This window comes from Schistocerca cancellata, chromosome 2 (genome assembly GCF_023864275.1).
Source record: "Schistocerca cancellata isolate TAMUIC-IGC-003103 chromosome 2, iqSchCanc2.1, whole genome shotgun sequence".
NCBI classification, from domain to species: domain Eukaryota; kingdom Metazoa; phylum Arthropoda; class Insecta; order Orthoptera; family Acrididae; genus Schistocerca; species Schistocerca cancellata.
Window position 1 is genome coordinate 26630940 of NC_064627.1, and position 6000 is coordinate 26636939.

A 6000-nucleotide genomic window follows, 5' to 3' on the forward strand; every position below is an offset into this window, starting at 1 on the left:
GGACGAGTTTACTGTGCTTCCGTTACTACGAAACTCTACGGATTTAAACCCAATCGAGAAACTGCGGGACGACCTCGATAGGGCCGTTAGCAGCATAGAGCCTCAATCGAGAAGCCTAGCGCAACTGGCCACGTCGTGGATCCACATCCCTGTCGGTAACTTCCAGAACCACATTCACACTCTTCCTGCTCGTTTCACGGCGATTCGCGCTGCAAAAGGTGATTATTGAGACTTTTGATAGGTCGTCACGTTAATGTGACTGGACCAAGTACTGTATATGCCACTGAGTGGATCTCTTTACTCATGCAGCATTATCAACAAAACTCAAGAAGTAACCGCTAAACCGATCACTGAGTCCTCAGACTACGTGGAGGTCACGTCTGTACACTGTGGAGCATGGTAGGTAAGTGCTAGAACTTGCAAATGGCCAAAAGTCTCATTCTGTGGACCACAGAAGCGCGTTTAAAACTAGCCAGTCAGTGGGGATTGTTCCTCCTCCACGTCTTGCGTAAAACGTATTTCGTTTCGTTATTGTGAGCTTCAGTCCGATCACTGGTTTGACGCAGATCTCCACGTTATTCGATTCTGTGAAAGCCTGTTCAACTCCGCATAACTGCAGCAGTGTACATACATTTGTACCTGCTTCGTGTAGTCATGCATTTATCTTCATCTGCAATTCTTAGTCATCACACTTTCATCCATTATCAGTTTGGTGCCTAAGGGTGGGTCCTATCAAACGTTAACATCTTTTACTGAAATTATGCCACAACTTTTTTGTTATCTGCCCTGTTTTATTCACTACCTGTTAATTATTTATCTGATTTCAACGTTCAAGTACGCATTCATGTTCAACATTCTTTATTAATGCTACATTTGAAAAGGTTTTAGTCTCTTCTTGTCTGAACTGTTTATCACCAATGCTTCACTCCCTACAAAGCTTTAATTCAGGTAACAGACAAGTGCTTTCAGAAAACAATTCCTAACACTTGAATTTATATTCGGTGTTAACAAATTTCTCATTTTCACATTTCGTTATTCTTCCTTTTGCTAATCTGCATTTTAGATGCTCCCTCCTTCTTCCATTGTAAATTAGTTTCGTACCCAAATAGCAGAACTCATCCACTTCTTGCAGTGTCTCATTTCCTAATCTAATTCCCCGAACATAATTTGATTTAATAGGACTCTTAACACTATCCATTCCGTTATTCTCTTCATTTGAATCCTTTGCAAAATTGTATGGTCATTGGCAAACCTTAAGGTTTGATCTCTTTTCCCTCCATTTAAATTTCTTTACCACATTTTTCCGTAGTTTCTTTTACTGCTTGCTCAATGTGCAAGTTGAACAACATCGAACACAGTTTCAAAACCGGTGTAACTGCCTCCTTAACCACTGCTTACTTTCTGAAGTCCGCCTCCGCACCATAGCGGTAGCGTTACCGCCTCCCACGAAGGGGTCCCGGGTTGTGTGTCCATCATCATTCATCCCCTTTACGGTCGGAGGAAGGCGATGACAAGCCACCTCCGCTAGGACCTTGCCTAGTACGGCGGTGCGGGTCTCTCGCATCGTCCCCTACGCTCTTCTGAGTATGGGATCTCATCATCATCATCACTTTCTAAATCATCCTTTAAGCTGTTCTGTAGAGTCGGTATTACGTCGCGTAATCCTTCATTTCCCAAGAACACAAACTGATCTTCCCCGAAGTCGGTTTCTATCAGTCTTCCCATTCTTCAGTAAATAATTCGCATCAGCATTTTGTAGCGTAGACTTATTAAACTGATTGTTTGGTGATATCAGCACCTGCCTTGCAGTTAGGATTTTTACAGTGTTCTTGAATTTTTAATGAGCCGAATTATGTCGACGTAATGGATCAAGAGAGCATAGCAGGGCTGCTGCTGGCAGCCGATCACGTGAGTGAAACGTGCCTAATCAACGCGACTGTGACGTCATTACTGTAGGAACGAGGCCCACGAGAAGCACAGGCGGCGGCGAGCAAATCACAGCACGTCGCACTGCAATTCTTATGAATGCCACCAGCAGTCTGTACGGGGAACCAGCAAGTATTGCACACGAGTTTAATAATTATTAACTATGCATTTAAATGCATGCAGCTTCTGGATAACACACGACGAAGTTGAGATTTATAGTGGGTACGTTTTCACTGACATTCTGATTTCCCTTGAGCCTTGCACGAAGCATTCGCGAAGTATGGCGGATAAGGCAAGTAGTGTGACGTCACAGGTTCTTTGTGGGGCCCGTATTTATCGTGCAGCCTATGCAGGAAGTCACCGCTAACGACGTCACACATCTGTTTGCTGCTCAGAAGCGCGCCGTTTCTTACCTGGGGCAACAGGATCATATCGTCAGAAATGTGGATGCTGTAACTCTAACACTGTGCCAAGACTGTCATGTAAGAGCGTGAGATTAGTAAGTGACGATGAGTCGTACGTGGCTTTGTTGGGTAGACTACGGACGATGTACAACGCCGCGCATGACGTCTAACCCGGCCGACTGGTTGCAGGATCCATCTGCAGGCCACTTCAATTTATTTTACCTACAATTGTAGTTTCTTCACTAAAGATTACTTTATGACAACGGTGAAATAGTGTGCAGCCTTTAGTTGCACCGAAACGTATGTGACAGAAAGAAATATTATGTTCCACAGAAAAAGTAGTTTCGAAAATACGAAAAAAAGTGCGAACACATTTTCGAAATGAATGACAACGATTATTGTACATTGATGAAAAAGGTCGCAACAGCAAAAAATTATGTAAAGTAAGAAAATTTCGGGAACACATTTATGTACTTATCATACGAGGGCAGTTCAATAAGTAATGCAACACATTTTTTTTCTGAAACAAGGGTTGTTTTATTCAGCATTGAAATACACCAGGCTATTCCCCAATCTTTTAGCTACACAACACTATTTTTCAACGTAATCTCCATTCAATGCTACGGTCTTACGCCACCTTGAAATGAGGGCCTGTATGCCTGCACGTTACCATTCCACTGGTCGATGTCGGAGCCAACGTCCTACTGCATCAATAACTTCTTCATCATCCGCGTAGTGCCTCCCACGGATTGCGTCCTTCATTGGGCCAAACATATGGAAATCCGACGGTGCGAGATCGGGGCTGTAGGGTGCATGAGGAAGAACAGTCCACTGAAGTTTTGTGAGCTCCTCTCAGGTGCGAAGACTTGTGTGAGGTCTTGCGTTGTCATGAAGAAGGAGAAGTTCGTTCAGATTTTTGTGCCTACGAACACGCTGAAGTCGTTTCTTCAATTTCTGAAGAGTAGCACAATACACTTCAGAGTTGATCGTTTGACCATGGGGAAGGACATCGAACAGAATAACCCCTTCAGCGTCCCAGAAGACTGTAACCATGACTTTACCGGCTGAGGGTATGGCTTTAAACTTTTTCTTGGTAGGGGAGTGGGTGTGGCGCCACTCCATTGATTGCCGTTTTGTTTCAGGTTCGAAGTGATGAACCCATGTTTCATCGCCTGTAACAATCTTTGACAAGAAATTGTCACCCTCAGCCACATGACGAGCAAGCAATTCCGCACAGATGGTTCTCCTTTGCTCTTTATGGTGTTCGGTTAGACAACGAGGGACCCAGCGGGAACAAACCTTTGAATATCCCAACTGGTGAACAATTGTGACAGCACTACCAACAGAGATGTCAAGTTGAGCACTGAGTTGTATGATGGTGATCCGTCGATCATCTTGAACGAGTGTGTTCGCACGCTCCGCCATTGCAGGAGTCACAGCTGTGCACGGCCGGCCCGCACGCGGGAGATCAGACACTCTTGCTTGACCTTGCGGCGATGATGACACACGCTTTGCCCAACGACTCACCGTGCTTTTGTCCACTGCCAGATCACCGTAGACATTCTGCAAGCGCCTATGAATATCTGAGATGCTCTGGTTTTCCGCCAAAAGAAACTCGATCACTGCCCGTTGTTTGCAACGCACATCCGTTACAGACGCCATTTTAACAGATCCGTACAGCGCTGCCACCTTTCGGAAGTCAATGAAACTATACGAAACGAAGCGGGAATGTTTGAAAATATTCCACAAGAAATTTACGGTTTTTTCAACTAAAATTGGCCGAGAAAAAAAAATGTGTTGCATTACTTATTGAACTGCCCTCGTATTTAAGCGATTAACGTTGGAAGACCGTAGGTTAATGTACGCGAGTGATAAGCCATTTGCAATTGTGAAATGATGGTACATAAATAACCGGCGTAACCGCGAGAATGTTGAATGTAAGCATGCAGATGTGCATGCATTGTGTTGTACAGATGCCGGATGTCAGTTTGTGGGATGGAGTTACATGCGAATTGCACTTGGCTGGTCAAAACAGGAGTGGTTAATGCTGGTTTTGGGCGACGCTTGAGCTGTTGTCCAGTGGTGTCCCGTACGTGCTCGATCGGATACAGATCTGATGAATGAGCAGGGCAAGGCCAGCATGTCGACACTCTGTAGACCGTCTTGGGTTACAACAGTAGTATGCGGGCGAGCGTTTTCCTGTCAGCAAACCTCCTCTGGATTGCTTTTCATAAATGGCACCACAACAGGTCGGATCACCAGACAGGCGCACAGTTTTGCAATCGAGGTGTGTGGGATAAACATGAGAGTGCATCTGCTGCCATACGAAATTGTACATGCAACATGCAGTTGCCACCACGTTGGTAGCAGGCCGTCAACAGGCCCCCTTCAAACCAACACATGGCCATCACTGGCACTGAGGCAGAACCGGCCTTCATTAGGAAACGCAACATACCTTCGTCCTGCCCTCCAATGAGATCTTGCTTGAAACCACTTGTAACACCACAGCTCTTATGCTGTATGGATTTATTTTGTTTTTGTTTTATTTAATGTTATAACATTGAGTATCTGTAAATGTGTGATTGAATCGATAACATAAAATTGTATACTCCTTTCTTTGTAAAAACTTTGGTGTCTTGATTTGATTCTACGCAAAGTAGTGTATCTGTAAATTATATTCTTTGTCCCATGTGGAGGGAACAAAACTTACTGTATATGATTGTAATTTTGTGTGAATAATTTTTTGTAGAGATGTCAATATGTGTAAATGTTTTGTTTCATTTAATGTATTTGGTTGTTGTTATGTATACTGCTGATCCTCACTTAGGGTTCTTAGTTAGTTTGCATGTAAAAGGTGTAGTGGTTCCCCTCTGGAACGGAACTGTGTAACGCGCGCAAATTGTGGTTGGCCTAGGTGGAAAAGGTGGGATTGATAGTCAGTCGGGGACGAGCCAGCAGTCGGAGACGAGCTACCAGTCGGGGACTGCCAAGTAACCGATGCATGTTGTGATGGTTCCGAGGGAGGCTTTTTCTGCTACTTTCCAATGCCTCGGATGGGTGGATAAATAGCTGGAACTATTCTGGAATTTGTATTTATCATCGCCACCAAGAAATGACAGAGTCCAGCAATTCCACCTGCAATTCCACCTACCAACATGCAGTTGCCACCACATTGCGCAATCATTGTATCGGAATATTACATTGATGTACAGTGAAGGATCAGCCTAATGGATGTGTTGGTGTGCTCAAATATAAGGTAATTTATATCTGAATTTATGTACCTACCTTGATTTTTTCCTTATCATAACACCTCTCAGGTTCCTCTCTGTTTGAGCTAAAGTGATATCTGAGTGTCCGTACTAAAAGAAATTAAAGCCTAGAGTTTTGCTAATTAATGCCTCTTGAACTTAGTATAAAGAAAGTTAAAGTTAAAGTGCTGTTGCTAACTTCAATATTAAAAGTTCTTAAGACTGAGGCTTATAAGGCAAATGATCACATTATTGTCTGTAGTAAATTCTAAAAGGTGAGTCAGTTTCTTGCAACTTTGTCAACATTGTGTTTCGCTGTAGTAAAAGTGGGAAACTGCAATAGTAGAAAACTATATGTTCATGATTGCTAAGTGTTTGCCTCTTTTGTGTATTAGAAGTGCATATTAATAGTAATGTTATAA